This window comes from Falco punctatus (genome assembly GCF_963210335.1).
Source record: "Falco punctatus genome assembly, chromosome: 2".
In the NCBI taxonomy this organism is placed as follows: Eukaryota; Metazoa; Chordata; class Aves; order Falconiformes; family Falconidae; genus Falco; species Falco punctatus.
In genome coordinates, this window is record NC_137581.1 from 99109515 (window position 1) to 99134047 (window position 24533).

Sequence of the window (24533 nt, forward strand, 5' to 3'; positions counted from 1 at the left end):
AACTTGCTTTAAAGAATTAAGTCATTTTGTGTAGAGGGATGAAGCCGGTGGGTTGATTAGCATTGATAACATGCAGCTGTGGCCTTGCCTTAGCGGCAGTGGGTTGATTGACATGGATGATGTGCAGCTGTAGCTCATTCCCCCTAAGTAGTTAAATAGCCCTGAGGACTGGGAGAAAGGTGGAGGAGTAGTTGTGTGGTTTTGTCTCTGGAGGCTGGCTATCCAGCATGGATAGTTCAATCTGATTGATGGTAAAAGCCTTGCTGCAGCCTACTAGTTTGTGCTGCAACAATCTTTGATGCTTAAGATTTTCTGTAGTGATTGCTTATAAAACAAAATTTTAGAGTTTTGTGGAATGCATTTTCATAAACAGACTTCTAAGGCTTTTGTCTGGGATTGTTTCCAAATGGTTCTGGATGACTGAGATAAAATATTTTAGGGAATTAAAAATAAATGGTAGTGAAAAAGAACTGGTTTAATGGCATTGTCAAGTAGTGCATCAGTAGATAGACATCTTATCCTTAAACCATAAATGAAAAATGGCAAGTCCAAATTCTTATATCTAGAGAAAATTTGAAAATAAATGAGAAAATATTGCAGTCTAATAAAGGTGTGGAAAAAAAGTGTAACAATGCTTGATTGCGATGCAAGATTTATTGAATATCAATCAAAATTGTAAGGTTAAGATTTCAGAGTAACTTACCTGAATTTAACATAAATTTATATTACATTTATAGAATCAAGATATGTATTGCATGTATTATAAAAGTAATTAAGGAAGATAATTGTGTAAAAAATATTTTTTAAAAATGTCAAATAATTACTAGAGCATTTCAAAAAATCCCTGTAACTAGGTCACCTTTTAAGAAAATGTAAAGTTCCAGAAATAAAGATATTGTGTGAGTGAAAGAAATTCGTAGCGATATTTCTATGTATCTTGAAGTATAAGAATAAGGAAGAGAAAGGTGTTTTGCTTTTTATAATTCTCTGTCTCAGGATCTGCTTTAGTGTAGGGATTTTTTTTATTCTGTGTTTTGTTTTGTTGGTGGTGTTTTTATCCCCAGAAAACAGACCTGAAGACAAGCCATTTATTTTTCTGCCTATTTTGTATCTAGTGTCATTTCAGCACAGTATGTTCATTTTATCTGATGCTGAACTGTTTTGTCATGTTTCAGCCATTCAAGACTGCAAATAATCAGGGAGTAGGCCAAAGAAATGTCTTTGTTGCAATGATTTGTCTTGGTAAATGACTTTGAGAAATAATGAAATAAAAGGAAGAGCAAAGCAGAGCAGTTCAGGAGAATATATACTGACTTTCTGAAAAGGGAAAATCAAAACCCGCTACCTGGTACAGTGCCATATACCACTATTGGTGGTGGTGTTTGTTCTTTTCTAACACAATGTCCACTGATATTTGGACCTCACAGGGCAAAATGAAAATATTTTGTCTAAGGAAAACTTACAAACAAGTTCCCCAGTGATAATGAAAATATCTCCTGATTTCCCACAAGCAACAGTGCCTTGCTTTTCAGAGTATTTGAAAAGAAAAGATACAGAGAAGAATGAGGACTCTGTGCTGTACAAATGAATAGTTTAAGGAAATCATACACTATTTCTGAAAATTATACTGAGAAAAAAAAGCATATTTCCTAGTGTATAATACAAAATGTTTTCTACAAGCAGCACAAATTGTAGTCAATTCCCAAATCATAGCAAATTTTTGAAAAGAACAGATAGTCTTAAAAATATCCCCCCAAAACCTGACAAAAAAAAAATCTTCTGTATCTTTCTGTGTATATGCAGACACATGCATGCACACTTATTTTAAAGGCAACAGAAAGAAGCCAAGATGAAGCATAGTCTCATTCTCAGACATAAAATCCATGTATTGTGCCCTCATTTCATACTTTGCAAAGTGTATAAGCATTCTTTAAAGTTTCTGCCATGTACCTAGTTTTCATTTGAGAAGTTCTGCTCATGAAACTCTCCCATAAACAATGGAACTGATGAAGAGCATTTACGTTAAAACTGAAAGTAGAGCTATGATTGGTTTGCATTCACCAGCTCTGTTTACTTTCAATGGCAAACTAAATTTGTCTGCTAATGAATTAATGAAGGCCAGTCAGTCTGAGAGCTCAGCCCTTGAACTTCCTCACACATGAAATGCTTTTTTATTTTCATAATCAAAATCATATGTTTATGAAAATCTGTGTTTTTCTAATTTAAGTATAAATCAGTGTAAGCTATACTGAAACCATTTTTATCACAACAGAGTCTGGAAGTTTTCAAGTGACTTCTCTAATTTTAGGAAAGCTACTGGATGTTTGGTGTAGGCCATCTGACAGCAGGTATCACATTGTTTTTATCTAGCACTTCCTGACTTCAAATCAGGTCTTACACAAATGTCATTATTTAAAGTATTCACTATTTTTCCTTCTGGGAAAAAAAAAAAAAAAATAATAATAATAAAAAACCCTCCATAGCTCTGTTTAAGCTATTCCTAATTTGAATCATACAATCATGCCACAAAGGAACTCCAAAAGGCATCTAGTCCAACCTTCCACACAAACCTTAAGATACTAGAAGAGCTTGCTTGGGCCCTGTCTGGTTAAGCACTGAGTTTCTCCAAGGGAAGAGATTCTGCAGCCTGTTCCAATTGTTAATCATTCTCACATAATTCATTTTTCCCTCACATCCATTCAAAATTTCACTTAATGTGACCTGTAGCTATAGCCCTTCATCCTTTTCGCATCCAGGGTCACCTGGAGCTTGGCATTTGTATCATATACAGACACCTGTTAAATAGTTGTAGAAAGCAATCTCCCTTAAGCCTTCCCTTCTTGAAGCAGAGCAAGGCCAGTTCTCTGGCCCTCTCTCATCATATACAGCAAGAGTTTAAACCCTGTAAGCATCTTGGTTGGATTTACCTCTGTTTGGACTTCAGTTTGTCAACATCTGTCTTATATTGGGAGGTATTGGGAGAGCAGAACTATAGACAATATTTGATATGTGGCCTCACCAATGCTGAATAATCACTTCCCTCAGTATGCCAGCTACACTTTTGCTGATTAGTACAGCCTAGCTTGCAGTTTGCCCTCAACACATTGGCACACTGTTGATTCACATTCACCAGGACCCCAGGTCCCTTTTTGAAGAGCACTTTCACGGTCATACCCCAGCCTGTACATTTCCAAGAGTTCCATCCCAGGTGCAGGACTTCTTATCAGGCCTTTTCCAGTTTGTTTATTCTCTTCTACAACATTCAATTGTCATTTCCATCTTAGAAACTGGTACCAGTTTTCTCAAGCCAGCTAACTTTCTTGAATTCTGAGTGGAAAACCTCAAATATTCTAACCATAACCTGATTTTTCTGATGATCTTGTTTCAGCAGCATCTTCTACTGGTGACAGATCTTTGCTTTGCATGGTAGTTTGCCCCACTGCCAGTACTGAGCATCTGAGTAAAGCTAGTGTAAGGATTGCTTCAATAGTCCTTTGACAAGAAGTAGTCTCTAAGTTTTCTTTAATTTACTACTGTGTTTGTTATCTGATGCCATTTTTCAAACTGGGGCACTGATGTCCATAGTAAATGTCATGATGCAGAACAATGTTCATCAGAAAAAAACCACGCCTTATATTGCGGGAAAATTCTCATTTCCATTCTCTCTTCTCCAAGCATCAAACTGCCAGATCATTTGAGAACTATTCAGACAAACATGTTCAAATGAAGTTCATAAAGGAATGGGTATTTTCTAATTCAGCTTCATCTTTACTCGTTATGAATGTTTTCAAGGAGTTTCATGTTTGTTGCCTATTTTGTTATCTGAAAGACAGTCTCCTGTATAACTAAATTGAGAACCTGTATGGTGTTTTTTCACCTTTCATCCGTTACTCAGAAATTTTTGGTTTTCGAAGTTTTGCTTCTGTTTTCCTTCAGTTGCAATTATATTGTAAATTTTGAGTATTCCTAATTACTTGGTGAGTTTTACAAAGTGTGATGGAAAGCACACTGGCTTTTATCAGATGCCTGGAGGCTTGTCTTAGCCCAGGAATGCATACTGAGGAGGCTTGACACTGTCTCATGTGGCTTATAATTTCTTTTATGTGATTTCTCCTATCTAACTCTGTTTCTAAGACATGAAGCAGTTTAGAATTTCAAAGACTATTAGGACCATTAAAATACGGGGGAAGGAATTGATATTCTTTTATGGCTTTTTCACTCTTTTTTTAACCTATTTCATTAATCAGGTAGAAAGAAAAAATAATAATGAAAAACCTTTGTCGGTAGGAGTTATGTTTTTAGAACAACAACAAAAAAAAGCAGTTTGTATCTGCACCCTGAGTGTACTACTGCCATGTATTTTCTTGAAAGCAGGAGGTTGATGGAGCTTTAAAGCTGGAATGTTTTATAAGTCATTCTACTTCATATTCAGAATTTACATATACACACACTTTGGTTTAAATGCACTGTATTTTAAATTTAAATGTTTTAATTGATTTGGATGATCAAAGTATCAGTCAACTGGTGTCCTTTGGTATTATAAATATTTAATCCTGTTCAAAATATCAAGATGTGTCACCTCAGACAGGCATGGATATCCAAACCAAAAGCATGCAGTCCTTACAAGATACTCACAAGAGACCTCAGCAGAAGGCTGCATGTTGCAAAGCAGCATATGGGATGCACTAAGGGGTCACAGAGAACACTGGAGGTATGGCCTACAGCCAGACTACAAGCGATGTGAACTCCCATTTAAGATACCTTCAGTGATGCAGGAATTTACAAGTAAGCTTGTATTCTTCTTTATTATCAGGTAGATCCTAATAAACACTGCTCCTGGAGTCTCAAGAGCACTGCATCCCATCTTAACGCTCCCTTCCTTCCTGATCAGAGAACCTTAAACATCAATGCAAGAAGTCCAGTTATTTTCTAGAAAGTTGACCCACTACTCGCCCACATTCAAAAAGCAATTGGAGTCTTGATCTACCAGGTGCTTAGCAAGACCAAAAAACACCAAGGCACACCTAGACTATTCAACAGAATTAGATTCAGCTCTCTGCTTTTCCTTTCACCTAGAGGGTGAGATGGGAAGATTGGGATGAAGGTCCACCCTTCCTGCAGGTCTTGAGAACTCACAACCCTGGTATCACTCATGGACTACATTCATATCAAATGCATTGCATTTATGGCATTTGACTCATAACGATAATTGTAAACACTGGGTTAAGGAAGAACTTTTTAAACATTTCAAAAGTGCAATCTTTATTATCTGGTACGTCACATAAAGAAATGTCTAAAATGACCATAGTTAGCCAATAGGAAACATCAAAGGGAAGAGGGAGCTCAGATATCTCTTGAATTTTCTTTTCTACTCCAATCCTGAAGTAGGCAGGTTTGGAAAGCTGAAACGTATTGAACTGGTTAAATAAATAAAGCTTCCATAAATACAAAAAAAAAAAATTAGATTGATTGTTCATTCTTTCCCTTTAAAACACAGCTATAAGAGGAAAAAAAGGTGCTACTGTTTAACTTTTATCTAATAATTAAGCTGTCACAACATTTACTTTGGGAATGGAATATCTGTCTTCAACAAATACCTTCTGAGAATTTGTATATACCTATATTTGATGTGAGAACCAAAACAATAGAAATATTGTAAAATAATTATAATATTACAGGCAGAAATTTACATTCCCATCAACTCCCAGGGTATGAATAATTAAACAGGATTTGTTTTAAGGGATTTTTAATTTGGATTTAAATTACACTGCAGACTTCTGAATATTTCTGTAGGCTTCAACCTCTTGCCTAGAATGAGAAAAAATGTCAGCAATTACCTATGCAGAATGGTCCTTTCTGAAAGCCATTTTTGGGTACAAGTTCAGGCTTTATAAATCCTAAAGTTTTATTTCTTGTTTAACATCTCCTGCCCATAAATTTCTTCAGTCCATCAACATATATGGCAGAACAGAAGTTTCGTGTCTTTCCCAGTCAAATATCTATAACTTCAGTTCCCACTTTCACAGTTCCACTGTCCATTTTTTTTCAGTTGTATTTATACTTTTTTCTTTTTTTTTTTTTTTTAATTGCAGTAGAGTACAATCCTTACTCCTTTCCAAGCGAAAACATCAATAGTATGCAATCATATGTTGCACACAAGAGCTCATGTTAAAATGCTTTCTATATGGAAATATTTTTATTCTAGAACACACATGAAAAATAACAGTATTTTAGTTCTTCCATTACTTTCTCATCACTGTATTTAAATAGGGATATTTTAATTAAATAGAAATATTTTTTGTTAGTATTTATTCATCAGCAACTTTGGAAATTGAAAAATTGTTGGTATTTAAGATTATCAGAGATTTATTTATCATACAGAAAAGAACCACTTTAGTAACTACTTGTTAAGACAAAAAACATAGGTATACAAACAAAAAAACCTCACATTGAGAAGTATTACCATTACCAGTTCCCATATTTGGGAAAGTTTATATTAAACTGGATAACAAAAAGGAAAATTCATTTGCTTTCTATCATTAACAGAAAGATTTTGTGAACAGATACACTGACTAATATTTAGCTTCTATTTGTTGCTTAACAAATTTCTGTTACAATTACTATCAGGGGACTACAAAAAAATATAATCCTAAATGTGTGGGTTCGCATAGAGTATTTTTTTTAATAATTAAATTCAATATTTTTGTCTGATATTTTTTCTGAAAGACAAAATTCACCTTTGTTTTATTAGCATAAATATTAAGGTTTCTGTTAATTACTTCTCCTGTTTCATTCAAAATTTAAATTTCTAATTACATTTTAGAAACATTGAAATCTGATTTTATTACAGATATTATTACAGTTTAAGTATGCTGTTTTATATTAGTTTTACCTTTATGAGATAAACAGGTGTCTGTAATTATACATTTGCTTCACAGTTGCTTCATGATTTGCTTTCATATCAGGAATTTCTAAATTAAAGTCATAAAAAAGTGATGAATTAAGGAAGTAATTATGGAGTGTCTCAACCAGCACTTCCCTGGATGTCAGTGTGAAGGACATCTTTAACTGTCTTGGTCCTTATTATTATTTTTTTTCTCACAAAATTGCTTATATTTTAATATATTGAGTTACAATGCCATTACTGCAGGTTTACCTGCATTGCTTTGTCCACTTTGGTTTTAAACCACTCAATTATTTTTCTTTAATTTCCCTTGGGAAGCAGTTGCATGGTCTAATAGATCTGAGTGTTAGCAAATGTTTCCTCATTCAGTCTTAATTTTACTTTCTCATTTTGTCTAGTTACACTCAATTATACTTCTATATATCAACTTTAACAACTCTGCTTGTTTCTTGTTTACAAGCTATTGGTAAGTTGAAATAGCTTTATAAACTGTCTTTCTGGTCATCATTTAGCTGCGGTAGATACCATAAAACCTTTTCTTAACTTCGTTTATTGCATCACTGAAATCACTGAAACAGTTAAGTTCCTTTTTTTCTTTTTGTAGCCTTTTAAACTCTTAGAATGGCTTAAAGGGAGTCAAATGCTCAAAATATCAAAAGTTGAAGTTCTAGGGTTTTAATTTCAAAACTTTTGGATTAAAAACATCCCAATTCTGAAGAAATAACTTAATGTGTTAAATTCTATTCGCCTTCCTGACCACATATATGAGTTTTCTTGATTATTTTTAATAATTTAAATTTAATAATTTCAATAATGATAATTTTAATAATTTAAAAATTACAGGAAAATGCATGTTCTATAATTTTCCCACAATAATTTATGCCTATTGTGTATATTGCCAAAATGCAAAGCCACTTCCAAGTAGCATCTGAAGGTAAGCTTGCACATTGTAGGGTATTGTCACATTGCACTAGACATCTAAGCACAGGTAACTAAATAGATCCTCCATTCTGTAATGAGGACCTATGTATGTAGCTCACACATAGGTATCTACACTGCAGATATCTGAACTTGTCTAATCAGAAGTTGACTCTCATGTGAAGTGAACAACGCAGTTACCTAAAAACAGGGGCCTCTGTTTTACCTGTTTTGAAGTTTCATAGCCCTTTCTCCAGCTGCCAATACAAAGCAATGCAAATCTAGGATAACATTTGCCAGCACAATGCAGCTGCTTTAACTTGGGATACCTTGAAAGGCAGAGATGCCTGTACGTAGAAGTGAATGGAAGCCGGGGTACCCTGGCTGATCGATGGAGCATGGAAGTAGGTGAGCTAGTCAATGGAGAGAAACAAATTGTACTATTTTCCAGTAGTGCATTTTTTCTACACTATCATCCTCAATTAAGGCTCCTTGTGGTTACCCCCAAAAAATTATCATACTCACCTTGATTTGGCTTTTATACTTCGAATAAGCAAGTTGAGCAATTATTCACCTTATACTGGAAACGAAATGCAGACAGGACATAGAAGCAGTGCTCTGCAGTCTTGATGCAGTACCAGCAATGTAGTGGGACAGAAACTTCAGGGACAATCTCAGTTAGATCATACAGCTTGGGCTTGGAACTAGTCTTGCTAGCAGTCTTAAGAAAGCTAGCAACATGCTCAGATTTAAAAGTCCTTAATGTTATTTTTTCTCACCAGCAAAATAAACGATCCATTCTTGATAGGTAGGTGATCCCTCTGAAAAGCTTCCTACCTCTGCCCCAAGCCATGGCAGTGCTAGATTCTTTTGATGTATTGCTTGCACCTGATTTGTTTCCTCATTTTGTTCTTAGAAGTAGTTCAGCCACTTTTCCCTGTGCTTTACTAAATATAACCTAAGGAGATAGTGAACATGGAAAATCATAATCTGAATAATTAAATACTGATACAATTTTATAGGTAGCTGAAAACAGTCCTTTAAAGGGAAGTCTTGTGTTGTAAGGACAGTCCTACACCATTGTGATTGCAAAATTCTCCAGAGTGTGCAGATTTTATTTTCTATGAGTAAATTGCACAAGTAGGATGCTTTTTAGATTTACTGCATATTTGGATATCACATTTTCTATTACATAACCACACATGTAATTACTTCTTAAACATAGCTGTTAAGAGTAAAAATTAAGGTGATCAATTGATGGATAGTCAAAAGTCAGTCCAAGTCATATTAATTCTATCTGTAGAAGTCTCTTAAATACTTAAAATTTAGAGAAGAACATATCAGTTGGACTATACCAAAGAATAAAAATTACTGAGGCCTTTTATAACATTTTTCCACTAAAAGTTATTTACTCAGTTCAACTATTGCATTATCCCAGAAGAAAAAACATATTTCTCAAAGTTTTTTCATTAATTATTATATTTATATTCAAAATCTAAGTCCATATTCTAACCATATAAACTGTAATTGAACTGGGAAGAGTATTACTAGAAGCAAAACCTACAGGCTGTCTTGTCAAATAAAAAGTTATTTAGGCATTCTGTGGGACAATTTTTTTAGGATTGTTTTATGACTAGAGCTCAAAAAAACCCACACAACCTGGTAGCCAAAAAGCTAACAAACTGTATAATATGAATGCCAACAAATGTCAAAGACAGCAGGACAGTTAGCAGATTTGCTATAGAATTAGTTTCTCAGCAAAACTAAAGGAGCAGAAGAAGGGAAATAATGTTTTCCTTTGCAAAGGCCAGGCAAAATAAAACCCATATTGTATCCAAAAGTATAATCTTATTTCAGAACCTAAAAAACCATTGTTCTATTTATTTTCCTTTTTATATGCCAATCTGCATTCATTAAGACATAGAAATAAAATTGTACTCAGTGCAGCCAAGTTGTTATAGCAACACTACTCTGAGCTCTTAAAAATAAGTCTACCTCCAGACAACAAAGAGATGGCTAAAGAGGTTTTAGACTTAAGGAACACTTTTTCTTTTGCAGTTGATCTGCAGACATGCCAACTAATGTAAGAAGCCTAGAAATGTTTACCTGCTTATCTTTGACTTAAAAAATAAAATTCAGACCTTCAAACCATAAAATAAGTATGTACTTTGTAACTAAGCAGACACGTTTAGCAGTGTATACACAACTATCATGTATTCTATATGGCATTTCTCAAATTCCACCAGGACTTACTTTAAGAAAACTCACATAACCTTGATGTGGCAACCAGCTGTCATTCTGTTGTACTGTGCAGCAAGCATTGAACAAGCCATTGTTGGTTACACACATTATGACAGGAGATATCACCTTTAAGAAGAAATTTTTCAGTTTGTCATTTTCCCTGACAACACAATTAAGATCTCACGAGTCTTATCTAAATAGAAAGAAAGTGAAGCTATTAAAATTGTTGTGACTCTTGTAATAGGAAAAAGAAGGGGCAGGGGGAGGAAGAATTAAAAAAAGAAAAGAAGTGTGTTAAAAACACGTACCTAGATATAGAGGTAAGTCTAAGATGAATAAGCCTGTGAAAGTAAGCTTATATCTTCAGTAGGATAGAAGTTAAGCAGCACTGAATGACTTCTTGCCCTCTATGCTCTTTGCACTATAATACATACAGGAACCTCCCCTACCACTACCACCACCCTTCCTTTCTCCCCCCAATTAGATTTACATCAACGTAAGAATAAACATAGTATCTTTCAGTGGCTAATGATTAGCTCCATATAAGTTGCTTCTTACAGGGAAAGGACAGAGAAAATAATTTTGAATTAGAGTTTAATAAAATATTCACATGAAAAAATCTCATGACTGGTAAAGTATACTCAACTAAAATCAAACCAAACACTCCAGTTAAGAATCTATTCTTTTTCAGTGCCGGTGAAATGCATTCCACATTTGTCACTACCATTCCTGTAGTTGATGCCTCATGACAATTACATTATTCTTATATTGTTCTCATATATAAATAAAATCAAATAGATTTAACATCTTTATCAAGGTGGGTTTTTTTGCTGTTTTCTCTGCAGTGCACTTGGTTACAGCGATTAGGAGGCTTTCACAGTTATAATTATACAGAGTAAACACTTATTTAGCCATATTATATTATTATCTCAAATGTGTGTATAGAATAATAGAAAAAAATACTTGTTTGGGCTGACATTTTCCACGTTTTGTGTCTATGCAAATGTTCCTTTCAACAGGGTTCTGGGAAGACGTTTTTTCTAATGTGAAAACTTTGGACTGAGGTGACCTCTACAGCTGATTTACTACTGTTTCTTAAAATCTGGGTACTCGATTTTGTAACTTCATTTCCTAATGTGAATTTACCCATATACTACACAGAATTTGGAACACCTTTCAGACCTCCAAATTTTATTCAAAACTTTTAACCTTCAGCCTTACTACAGACCTTGTTACTTGCTGCTTTTCTTTAGCACGTCCTGGCCAAACAAGGCAACAGTCAATGCAAATCTACCAGTACACAGAAACTTTATGTCTTTCCAAAATCCTGCAAGGATATCAGAATATTTATTATGATTTTGTTCCTTTCTACTGACAGGAAAGTGGTGGTGAGTTGTCCCATCATAGTTGAATTCTGTGATTTGTAAATTCAGGATTATAAATGAGTAAGGAAAATCAATTAATGTTCCACTTTCCACTGGATTTCAATATTTCCATCCGGACTCTAAAAAAGTAGTCTCATAAAAATAGTTTTACAAAATCTTTTAAACTCATAGAACCAGAATATGTCAAATAAACATAGACTTGTAATACTTTCTATCAGTTACTGGTTTTACTTGACAGTTTTGCTCTTTTACTAAACTGTACTATGTTACTGGTACTGGTATTTGAATAATTACTAATAAATAAGGTAACTAAGTAATCATAAATATCATTATAAGGTTACCTTCACTCATATATTGAGCATCCAAAATATTTCACGGAATAAAAGAAACAACTGCAGAAAAGAAGCAAGTGACACTGAAATGGAAAATGCAACTTTTTTTTTTACATGTCTACCTAAGTGCTGTCAAAGTTGGTTGGGATTTTGGCGGGTTTTTTTGGTTGGTAGGTTGGTCATTTTTTCCTTGTTTTTCTCTTCATTTTACAGTTAAACTATAACGTTATTCTCATGGAATGTCATAAGTTTCAAGTATGGGCTTGTAAAAGGTATAATTTTAAAGGAAAATATAAAAAGGGTTTTAACAGGGATCAGAAAATAAAAAATAATTCAAGCTATAGGGGAGTATCTAGCTGCTCAGAAAGATGGATTCTTTTACTGGGTTCTTTTTTATCTCTTCTAAAGTGTGAACTAATCAAAGTTTACCTTGTGACAACAGTTGAAGGGTGTTAGGACATAAATAGTGATGGTTAGAAGCACAATAAATCTGCAATAAAAATGCTAGTTATGTGTATGTCTGAATAATAAAAATAATCTTGCATGTAAGAACTTTTTATCAGAGTAAATAGGATAATTTCATAAACTTTGCCAAGCATATTGTCTATGGGTCACATAATTTAATTCCAAAATGTTGTCATGTCTTGAGAGACAAAAATTGTTTTGCAAACCGTATAGTTCTCCTCTGTCTTCTGAATCAAAATGGTATGATCCATGAGTTTTCAAGTGCATTGAGCAGATAAAAAGAAAACATGTATCTCTTTTAGCTCTATTACATTAAGAACCTAATCTTAAACTTAAATTATTCTTTTATGGATGATGGAAAGGATCACATTTGCTGTCATAGTGTATAACAATCATGATTTATTTTTTTTTCCCTGTACTGTTTTTGACTAGGATAGAGTTAATTTTCTTCATATCGATTTGTGACCAAAACCAGTATTGATAACATCAGGATGTTTTAGTCACTGTGGAGCAGTGCTTACACGGTGCCAAGGCCTTTGCTGTTTCTCACCCTGTCCTGTGAATGAGAAGGCTGAGGGTGCACAAGAAGCTGGAAGGGGACACAGTTAGGGCAGCTGACTCCAGCTGACTAAAGGGATACCCCACACCGCATGATGTCATGCTCAACACCAAAAGCTGGGAAAGGAAGGGAGGATGTTCAGTTATGGTGTTTTTTCTTCCCAATAACTCATGTGTGATGGAGCCCTGTTTCCTGGAGATTGCTGAACACCTGCTGCCAATGGGATGCAGTGAATGAATTCCTTGTTTTGCTTTGCACATACAGCTTTTGTTTTTCCTATTAAACTGCCTTTGTCTCAACCCATGAGTTTTCTCATTTTTACCCTTCTAATTCTCTTCCCCATCCCACTGCAGGGGAGTAAGGAAGTGGTTGTGTGGGGTTGAGCTGCTCACCAGGGTCAACCCACAACAGCCCTTTTTGGAGCCAAATGCAGGTCTTGAGGGGGTCAAGATAACAACAACAAAAAAAAAAAATTATTGGAGTGCCCTAGACCAAATGTATAGCTGTTACAGCTGTTTAGCTAATAGTTGGCAGGCTCTTGTGCTTGCCACAGACTTTGCTTACCTTACTGTATGTTAGATTTCAATCTTGGGATTACTTTCTTCTATGAATCCTGAATACTTTCATCAGCACAGCTGTAATATTTCAGTTTAATTTATGTGCCTATGTAAAGAAATCTGCATCTATGTTATTCACTCTAATTTCTCTTGTCACATTCCCAGTGGCATCATTTTATTCTTATCAGGGATACTCAAGATAAAAATGTCAGTAATCAGAACACATTTTACAGCTTCTATCAGTGCAACACTTTGGTAGAAGTCAGGAGTTGGAGGAAGTTTCTGTTTGTCCATCAAACACTGCCAAAACGTGAAATCTGTTTCCTCAATACTTGAGAAAAGGCAGAGTACTGTTTGGATCATGACTGTTAGTGCTGCGGAGGACTAAGGGTCTTATCTATAGATGCCTCATCTAACAAGGGATGAGAGTTATTTCTGTTCTCAGCAGTTATAAGAGCACCACCGGTAGCTGTCACTATAGGTACCAACTCCTTCACTCAATCATTTTACCTGTAATTGCTGTAGCTGATGCTTAAGTAAGCCAAGATCCAGTCAATGTTACAAGATTTTGAAAAGATGACTGGCTGTGTAAAGCACTGTATATAATAGAAAACTAAAGTTATTGCATAAAAATTCTGTTAACTGGTTATGTTACAATTTATTACTGGTATAAAGGAAACACCATCCAGAGATGAAAATGTAATCCAAATGAAATTCCTGGTTCATTGTGACAAAACCATAGAGAAGTAAGCCCACTTTTTAAACATTTATTTAGTCTATATAGATTGTTATAGTTCAGTAAAGGACAGGATACATCCATTGCAGAGATTTTGTAAGTTTTCTTTAAAACTGGCTTGTGTTAAGAGGTATGGAGCTTTATTATTTGACAGAATGCATAACTATCACCTGTTTTCAATGAGTTTTTATAAGAAATAATGAACATAACTCAAATAGGAGAAAAATAGCAGTGAGTGAAGCTTAAAAATCTTATTTATCATTAAGCAGCTTAAACAAGCCTGTAAGGAGTATTGTGTGACTATGGCTCCATTTTAAGTGCAAACTTTTGTCTGTATATTGAAGCATATATAAAGTATCCTTATTTCAAGCATATTCAGAGCCATATATATTTATATTTTGAGAAATCCATCCTGCACCTCAAGTTTAACAGATGTTAGCTCAGCTAATTCCGGATTTTGGCAGATTCCATTGTATAACTATTTAGCATCACTGACTGAATTTATTATTCCATTATCATCTGTGAAGGAACAATGAATGACAGTGTCATAATTTCTGAAATATATAAAAGCTGGCACTGAAAAATGAATTGATAAATGCTGCTTACCTCCCACAGTACTACAGATTTGTTTGCCAGATATTTCACATTATCTATGTTGCATCTGACAGCTTCATGAGGAATGGATTTTTGCAGTGTTTCTGATGTTCATGTACAGAACAATGTCCCTGATTCTTTAGTGCCAAAAATTTCAAGGAATTTCTCAAAGAAAGTGTTTTAGATGTAGCCACAAATATTTTTCCAGATTCTCTCTGGAATCTGTCTTTTCTGTTCTCCATGAACCTTCTTAGACCATGCTGTGAGTTGCAAAGTTTAGCAGAACAGTGAAGCATTTCCTTGGGATGACTTCCATAAATGGCAAAATGGCATCTGATTACTAAGAAAGAAATTATTTCTTTCATGTCAGGGGGTGGGGTCGGAGTCCTTTCAGCTCCTCAGCTGTTGTTTTTCTGTGTAGATCTCTGAATTTCTCCACTCAAAATATTAAAAAAAAATATATTCAAAAACTAAAGCATGTGGACAATATTTGGGAGATGTAGTCATTGAAAAAGTTGGTTTAAACACAGCTTTTGTTTCAGATCTTGGTGCCGACATAGCTTTTGATACACACAAGCTTTAATGAGGTTGCTTCATTACTTTGCATGGTCGGTGGTCAATAATTTGAAATGATCTCACATCTGTTTTCTTGGGAATACTTATAAGATCATGACTCAGATGAACCATGGTGATTACACCTAAACCTTGTAGAAAGGTAGACATATGATTCTTCTCTGATTCTACCAACAAACTACCATATTTAGTTTTGCTTAATATTATAGTTATTCATTTGTCTCGTGGTCATTAAATGGAATGACAAAAGGGTAGAAATTTAATAACTATGTACTTAAAACACTCTCTAACTGATTAATTTGCTGGATTCCAGACGCTTGGTAAATTTTTATTAAACAGCTATAGTGAAACTTATTAAACAATTTCCAGCTTGCTTATAATATTTGCTTTTCACGAACCTGTTTTCCTATTACAATGGACTACTTTGGGTCCCTGGATTCATGATGTATCTGAAAAATCTTCAAAATTCCTGGCATAGAGAGACATCACCAGTGTTGGACAGAAATGTGCTCCAACTAGAATAAAAAGAAAAAGATCTTTTCTTATTAGTTTTCCTATATTTAGGGTTTTTTCACTGTCTCTTCCAAACCAACTGAAAACAATTGCCCTCTAATTTATGATGCAGGTCAGAAACATTCTTTCAACGACAATAGGATACACTTATTTCTGCACCAGCAAAATTATTAGAATTTGTCTAGATCAGAATTTTAATACCACATGATATATCAAGAATGGAAGGGCAAGATTAGAAAAATACCATTATCTCAGGGCTAGTACATGGGAAGGCAACTTCAAATTGTGCTGAGAGGAGGAGGGAAGACAAGAAAACAAATCACATTTCTCAAAGATGCATTTCTTAATTAACCATTGATGATACTGGTGGATATGAGGCAAAACTTGCAGGTATTGTTACTTCAGAAGAGCTAAATGTCACATACAAATTTTATGACACTAAGAATGGTAGTAATAGAACGATTAAACTGAGGAAGAAAAAGTACAAAGTCAAGTAGGTAAAGATTAATAAGAAGAATTTTTGCTATGAATTATGAAAACTTCAGTAGTATTCAAAAAGGAAGCAGAAACCCCAAGGTATGTTCTTAGTGGTGTGTAACTTTGAGACATCAATATGAAAAAAGAGTACTAGCATGCAACATCAAAGTACAGTTGGTGTCAAACTGACATGAGAAGAAAGGGGGAGGAAAATAATTGAACAACACTGTCTGCAAAAGTATAAATTGCTATAAACTGATCATGAGAATAGTTAAGCAAGAAACTGATATTTTCCATCTGTCAGAGTAGTAGCATTGTGGAACAGCCTTCCTATATGAAAGACGTTGAGGGGCAGCTAAATAGTTTTGAGGTGAAATCTGATCCATTTCTCCAAGAGCTATGATTGCCTATAATAGCTTATGACAATTCTCCATGCCCTTCCCTGTCATACTCCCACAATCCCAAAGTGCTTTCTTTCACTCAGTCTGAAATGTTTTAGCTATTGCATAATACATGTTAAACTAATAAATACAATCCAGTAAAATGTTTTTGAACTTTTACAGAAATGCAATGATTTTATTTTATTACATTTATTTAATTACAATTAGTAATTGCTCAGAAAAAAAAAGTAGGAAAAATTCTGACTATCTTTATGAGAGGATTCCTCTCACAATTTTAAATATTGGACTTTTTTTTACAGCTTCATAAAACTCAACACATAGATCAAAGCAAAAGCAGAAACCAAATCTTTCCACCTATCTCAAACAGTCTTGGAATGTGAAAAAAAAAATAACCCTCTTGAGGCATCCCTCTGTGTACCTACAGAATCTAGAATGATGGCAGTGAACTGTGTGAAAATACTTATGTTTGTGCAAATAAAAAATTACTTTTATGATAATTTTTTTGTACCAAATATCAACATCTTTGTTATTTCCATAAGTATCTAGCACAAAATAGATACCTGTGTAGCAATTCAAGTCCCCAAAAGGGGATGTATAATAGCATTGAAGATGCCCTAAATTTTGTGAGAATTTTTGAGGGACTAAAGAGCTAAAAGACAGGACTCATGGGAGCCTTTCTTCTGGAACAGAAACTTTAGGTCAGATTAGAGTGCAGGACCTGGAAAAGAGTACTAATTACCTAACTATGGGCAAATTAATTGTGCCTGATGGATACAGGAAAAACAGTTTAGCTGATCATACACAAGTAGCTATTAAAGGGTGAGCTAAATAGATTTCCATGTATTCAACTATATGTCTAGCTCACATACAGACACCTAAAACATAGTTATTTTTATCTGTGAGAATCCCTCTAACTTCCAGTTGATGTAAAATGGGCAAAATGAAAATTAAGCTGAATGTTTGAGATCAAAATATGGCAGAATTTTTTAAACTACTGTGCAGTTTCCAATTATTTTTCTCCCTTTGCAGGTAAAACACAGGGCTGCCCTGGACAGAATGGGCTAAATCCTGCTGCCCTCACAGAGTCTCAGTGCATTCATCATGTATTGTATCCCACATAATGTTCAGCTACCTTTCCAAAAGGGCTTGGGTTTGGTGTATGCCCGGGGGCACAGTCTCCATGCCTGCATAGGTTCTTCACTATGGCATCTCAAATCATTCTAAGGGTCTGTAATTAGGCAACTGGACAGACAGTTCTAAACTCAGCCCTAGAAGCCAGGGCAATTCCAACGTGTTAAACAAGAAGTGATTAATTAGATAATATTAAATAGGGAAGAAGTGGAATATTTTCTCACTTTTCTATGCAGATGAATAGACCCATTTTACATCTGCTGAGTATCATTATTTATTAACAAGGTAATAAAGCTACACTGAAACCAATCTTGTTCATGAGGTTTCTCTAATGTATACCCCAGGCACCCTCTATATATTTTCAGTGGTTCAGCAGCATTCCATGCTGAAAAAATGATGGTCAGTCTTGTGCTCTATAGTATCTGTCTCTTTCTTACTACCAAAACCCGAGAGCATGCAGCCTCCTTTTTCTGATTTTACGTCAATATCAGACCAAATTTTATTCCAAATACTTCCAACTTCCAGTGTTTTTTATTAATTAATAGAAAAAGTTAACTCTTGACTGTCTACATAAATCTCGCAGCTATTTATGCATATTCCTAGTACAATATAGTAAGCCCACTTACATATATATTACATACAGTCAGTGATAACTGGTAGCTACTCTCTTTTGAATGCTCCGGAAGACTTTAAACATGAAAAAATAAACTTAAAAAGCAATAATTTTGCAATATAATTTAATGTGCACTTTATGCATGTAAATGCCACCTATAGTCTCTTACAGGGACTTTTTAATATTAAACTAATTATTTTACAATTTTGTCATTGAAATGCAAGTCAAAAGACTTTCTGACTGTTATAAAAGACATATTAAATCACAGATTTGGTTAAATTCACAAAATTATATAGGTGTCGCAGTACAATTGTTTTGTGGAACCATCTAGTGATTGAAAGAAAAAAGAACTTCGCTAGCATCAAAGTTTTGAACATGTTGTCATCACTATTGTAATTGCTAATCCAGTGTTAGCAATAAACTGGCATCTATTGAAAAATATTTTTTAAAAGTTACAAAAACAATGAATCATCTACGTAGTATGAAATATTGGGGGAAAAAAAAAATTAAGTAGCTTTCTGTTAGCTTGTTTTTGGTACAGACACCACCAAAAAGTAATACCACTACTTTCAAAACTGTCTTCTTCATCTAGAAAGTATTCAGGAGTTGAGGAACATTCAGAGTTGTATGTTGTAATACTTCTGAAAATGAAATGTGTTATATAGAAAAAGGCATGCTTACTGAGTTTAGGATTTGTAAAATCAATTAAATTTTTTGTCATTATACAACAAAGCACTGAACTTATGCTTAAGTGTATTTGGTAAGGTAATTTATATCTCCTCTGTTAGAGGAAATGTGAGTCATACTCTTTATTTTTGAAACCTTGTGAAATGTTCTAAAACACTTTAAGAATCTAATCCTAGAGAGAATATGAAGTAACCAAAAATGAACTAAGCTGTTAAAAAAAAAAAAAAAAAAAAAAAAAAGACAAGAAAAGAAAAAAAAAGTTTAGGTACTTGCTTCTAATACAAAATAGACAGTGGCATAAAAATAAGGGGATATTTGTTTTCATTACAATTATTGTGAATCAATCAGAAAGAAAAGAGTGTAATCAATTAATAAGTATAGAGTCAAAATGCATAAAAATATTCCTGAGAAAATGCAAGGCTTAGGAAGAAACCCCCTTAATACTCCCAGCAAAGGAGATGGAACACTGATGACTTGGTGCAAAAATATGTAGGAACGATGAAAAATTAACATCAAAGAAAAACAGCAAATATTTGTGTTGGGTGGACTTTATTCTATTAATCATGACCTATGGTAGAACTGACTGCTTGTATTTTGACTAGCAAGGTGTTCATATATTTTGATAAATTCTCAGAACATTAATCAGTCTAACAAGAAATTCTAATTTTTGGTCCCCTACATAAGGGAAGTGTGTTACTCCAAGTGTACCCAACAACAGAACTTCTCTAGAAGAAAACAAAGTTTTAGCTTTAACTTAAACTACAACTACCCCTCCAGTTACATTGACAGTTGTAGGTGAAATAAGACAGTACTTCAACGTATCATAGTGCTTGCTTTATTTCTAGTTCCAGTTGATATATTTCTCAGTTATATATTAATCCTAGGATAAATATTTTTCCAGTGATACAACAGCCAGCTAATGTTTTTTTTTAATAACCAAAAGGCAGGATGAAGATTATTTATTTGCCTAGTTTCCATTGTTTTAAATTTTAATGGCATGCAGTGATTGGCCAGGCTACTTTATCAATCTGTGCATTCCAACTACTGCTTTCTTTTTGAAAATCTGACATACAAATGACTGTACTATATTTTGGCATAAGTATCAATAATCCTTTGAAATTTTTTCTGATGTTTCACAGGAATATCTTTCTATTAAAATATGTACCATGCAAAAATGCAAGGAAAACAAACAATAACCATAAAACTGCTGACTGAATAAACAAGTGTTCAAGTGCTAGGCAGGGAGGTCATCACACTTCTTCAGAGCAGGAAATATTTCAGTTCTTCACAAGATGGTAAAGCAACTTCATGGACCAATCAAAGACAGTCCTTTCCAAGACAATGAAAAACGTCTTCACATATCCACATGCACATATATTACTCTATACACATATAATAGGAAGAGTAATGTAAAATTACATTTAGTTTCACAACCACAAAACTCTCTTATGGATCAGTAATTTAGCAATAGATTGTCATTTGTGGTGGTGCTCATCAGCTGGGTGGGCTCTTAAAATATTCAGAACATGTATTCTTTTTCTCCAAAGACTGCTTTACTTAAAGGAAAGCATTGATTTTTGCCAAGAGGTGTACAGAAAGACAATCAATCAATGACAGCTTTGCAAGAAAGCTACTTGTAGCTACCCTTGGTTCTCACTTTGCATTCCTTGAGGTCATGCATTTATTTTAAAGTTTTGTTTCCCTGATGATTGAGCGGCAGCCACAATTAGAGTCAGTCTTAGTCAATTTCCATTTTTGCATAAATGAAATAAAGGAAACAATTATGAATAATAAAAATAATCATATATTTTTAAAGGAAAAATTTCCATGGACTGGACCACTTCCAGTCTGTCGCCTTTAAATGTGGGCTTTTTTACTTCTATATGCACATTTCTATTTCAGGCTATGCCATCTGATATGTGTAATATCTTTTGAACCTTAATTGCTTATGTTGCCTTGAAGTAAATGATACCTTTACCCTTAATGGCTTTCCTTTAAGGTAAGGTTATGGAGATTTTAATATCATTAAGCTACAGAAGTCACGTAAGACTGAAGTAAGAAACAATTATTAAAGTTAAGACTTTTTTTTCTTCCAAGACAAAAATCAGTTCCATACAATACAGCATTTCACAATGCAAATACTTGGATTTGGAAACTGATTTCTTGCAGAGACTAACAATGCAATCCAACTGTAAAACTTATTGCCATCCAAAACTACTATGTTTTCTTAAAGGACAAACACCAAGTAAAATGTATAAACAAGAGTCAAAAAAAACCTGCCCAGGTTTTAGGATAGCTGCAAAACTTCAATGCTTTAAAAAAAAAAAGGACAGACTTCAAGAGAAGATCTGCATCTTCAAATAAAAAATAAAACAAATTCCAGTCATGGGACTTAGTCTGACACTATTCAAGTTCCAACCTATAGGTTGCTCATGATTAAAAAAAAATGCTGTCTCAAATCACTGAAACAAAACAAATTGCATAGATCACAGAGAATAAATGAATTGAATTAATTAAATAATAACTGTATATGTTATACCTGTTATTAGGATTATAGACAGATTGTACTGGGAACTGGCAAAAAAAAGGTCTATCAGTAAATATGTGCTGAAACACTAGATCTGAAACTTTCTCCAGAACTGGGTGAAGTGAAGGTCAAATGCACATGGCCACTCAATGGTGACACTGAAGACAGAAAACTATCCTCTACTCCTTAACATTTCACCATAAACAATAGTGTTTTTTTTCCTGTCCGCACCTCCCCCTCCCCCCCCCCCCGATGAATAGTTTCACATTTATATGATACTGCAAAATAATTTTTAGAAAAAATAGCAACAAAATTTCTATTTTTAATAGATTTTTTTTTTCTCAGAAGTCATTATGTGCATGGGACTACACCTGTTCAGAAATCTCTCACCTGAAACATATCAGCTGCATACAGTGAAAATACAGAGCAGTTTCTATTACTAAAGGCACAAGGCTATAAGTAAATTCCCTCTGGGAACAATACAAAATAGCAGTGCAGTGCTTTAATTATAAATTTATTGAGTATAACTTTCCAGCAAAGAATTCCAAGTATGTTTAGGTAAGAAAGCAGATGTCTCTGTTGTGTTATGTGGTATATGCTACTTATTGTATCTAATCAAAGTCATACAAAATGAAGACAAAATATGAAGTTAACATAGTAAAGGAAACTTCAATTATGGTTCAGTAGTCAATGCAGTAAAATACAATTTAGAAGCACTATTTAACTACCAGAAAGAACATTCTATAAATCAGATTATTTTGAAATAATCAATGAAGGAGAGAGAGACTATTCTGATATTCATTTAAAAAAAAAAAAAAAAAAAAAAAAAAAGAGTAATTATCCAAATAGTTACTGTGGAACAGATTATAATTTAGAAATCCTAATTCTTCTTTAACATACATTAGCTTGCTTTTCTTCACAATTTTGGTGATTCCAGGCCAGAGGTAATGCTTTTCAGCACAGTACATCCTACGATTAATATTATATGATTAGACAGTAAATACTTCAAAACCTGCAGTAGAGGTATTTCATGTGTTCTCATTTGTGTGAAGTATGATTTCCCATTTAATTTCAGGAAATATATGACAGTAGTGCAGAAGAAATGTAAATTTTCTTACCAGCCCTTTAAATAAAATGTCTTATTTCTTCACAAATGAAGTACTGTAAATATAGAAGAACATGCTCAGATAATACTTCTGTGACATTTTTCCCTATCCACAAAACCAAAACAAAATATAATTAGAAAAAAGATACTACAATTAAATTGATAATTTGATACTTTTGTGTCAGGTGTCTTATTCTCCTGTCAATCTAGGTTTATACTTAACAGTCAGTATATTTTTCAGAATTTGCTCCAGCATATTTTCAGCACCTCAAGAGCTTGGTCTTCCACTCTTTCTTTCCCTTAGGAGATGATTCTAATAATCTTCTCAAGAGATGGGTTATGATTATCACTGCCAAGTGACAATGCTTGCAGGTAGAACACAATACTCTTTTTTTTTAAGACCTGAAACAATCTTCGCAGAAAGGTAACTGAAGTGGAAAAAATCCTCTTAAATGTAATCTTTGATGGTCAGGCAAATAAAGGAACTGAGAGTGGAAACTCGAGACATTTATCATGGCTGCCTTACAGCTTAAGACTGATCATAGTGCAGTCATGATTATTCACTCCCATTTAGCTTTTCAATTTACTTTGCATCCAGCATCTAGCAACCTTGAACATTTTAGATGAAGCCCAGATCGATGATATCAATTTACTTTACATTTACGTTACTTACCTTATCCTTTTTATTTAACTTATTTATAGGCTATGCAAAATGTCACATGCAGTACCCTGTTTATGAAGGAGTTGCTTCATAGTCATACAAAGACTTTGAACAAACATAAAACTACAGGCTATCTATATGTGAAAAATATTCGAAGGCCTTAGCCAGAAGTTTGTTTTCTTTTCAAATAGCTGGTAGGAGAATGAAACCTGTTTGGCTGCATGCACATGTAAAATTATTCATAAGACTTTGTCAGGTGGAATCCCTGGACACTAAATAACACGCATTCTCATTTCAATAGCTAGCAGTGAAGGGCAGTCTATTTTATATATGTTCATCTGCATGCATTGTTAATGGATGCTGTATCCAAGTAAACATCTTTATAAGATCTTCATGAAAATTTTGTACTGGTTTCTGACCCTTCAAAAAGTAGCATAATTGGGAATGACAGCTTTCTGGCAATTATGTTGTTAGCTTTTTCTGATGACAGTCAAGGTAAACCTCCAGATCTTTTAACCTTCAGCCTGTGGTGTTCAGAAACTAAAAACCTGACAACTGTTTGAGACCTGAGAGATCTCCATCTACCTGAGAGATACTAAGTCCTTTTTTATGATCAGTAGCATAAAAAATGTTATATTTAATGATGACATTTCCAAATCAATAGGAACATTTCTCCATTTTTGTGGTGGTGTAATTTAACTACTGAGGTCTGGCTGTCCCACAGGAGGGAGCCAGCAGCGGAGGGTGGCCAAGAGGCCAGCAAGGCCATGTCCTCCCTGAGCAGAGCTCTGTCCTGCAGCACTCAGCAAGGGAGCAGAGCTGGGATGGGGATGGTGACCAGGGCTAACGCAGAGCCCTCTAGCTACCCAGGAAAGCTGTGTTGACGGAGTGGCACCTTCAGGGCCTGACACATAGGGCTGAAAGAGATTTGGAACCGTCATTTCTGATTACAAAACTGAAAAGTCTTTTATTTTACCACTGATGACTGATTTCTGGCTAACTTGTCCTTCAAGACCTCCAGGAGATAATAAATCTTTTTCAGGCAATCCACTCTACTGAGGTTTTGGTTGGTTTTGATTTTAATATTTTTAGTTTTTCTAGTGTCTGTCTTGGATCTTTCTTGCTACCAGTTAAATCAGCTGCTTCTTGTCCTG

At 34.3% G+C, this 24533-nt stretch overlaps 1 long non-coding RNA gene across 1 annotated transcript in view; it reads right to left on the reverse strand.

The window, feature by feature from the left end:
• The window catches only part of LOC308058806, a 41867-nt gene continuing 17334 nt past the window's right edge, over window positions 1-24533 (reverse strand). The window contains exon 2 of the long non-coding RNA XR_013925975.1: window positions 1-24502. This is a non-coding gene — a long non-coding RNA (uncharacterized lncRNA). The remainder of the gene's footprint in view (window positions 24503-24533) is intronic.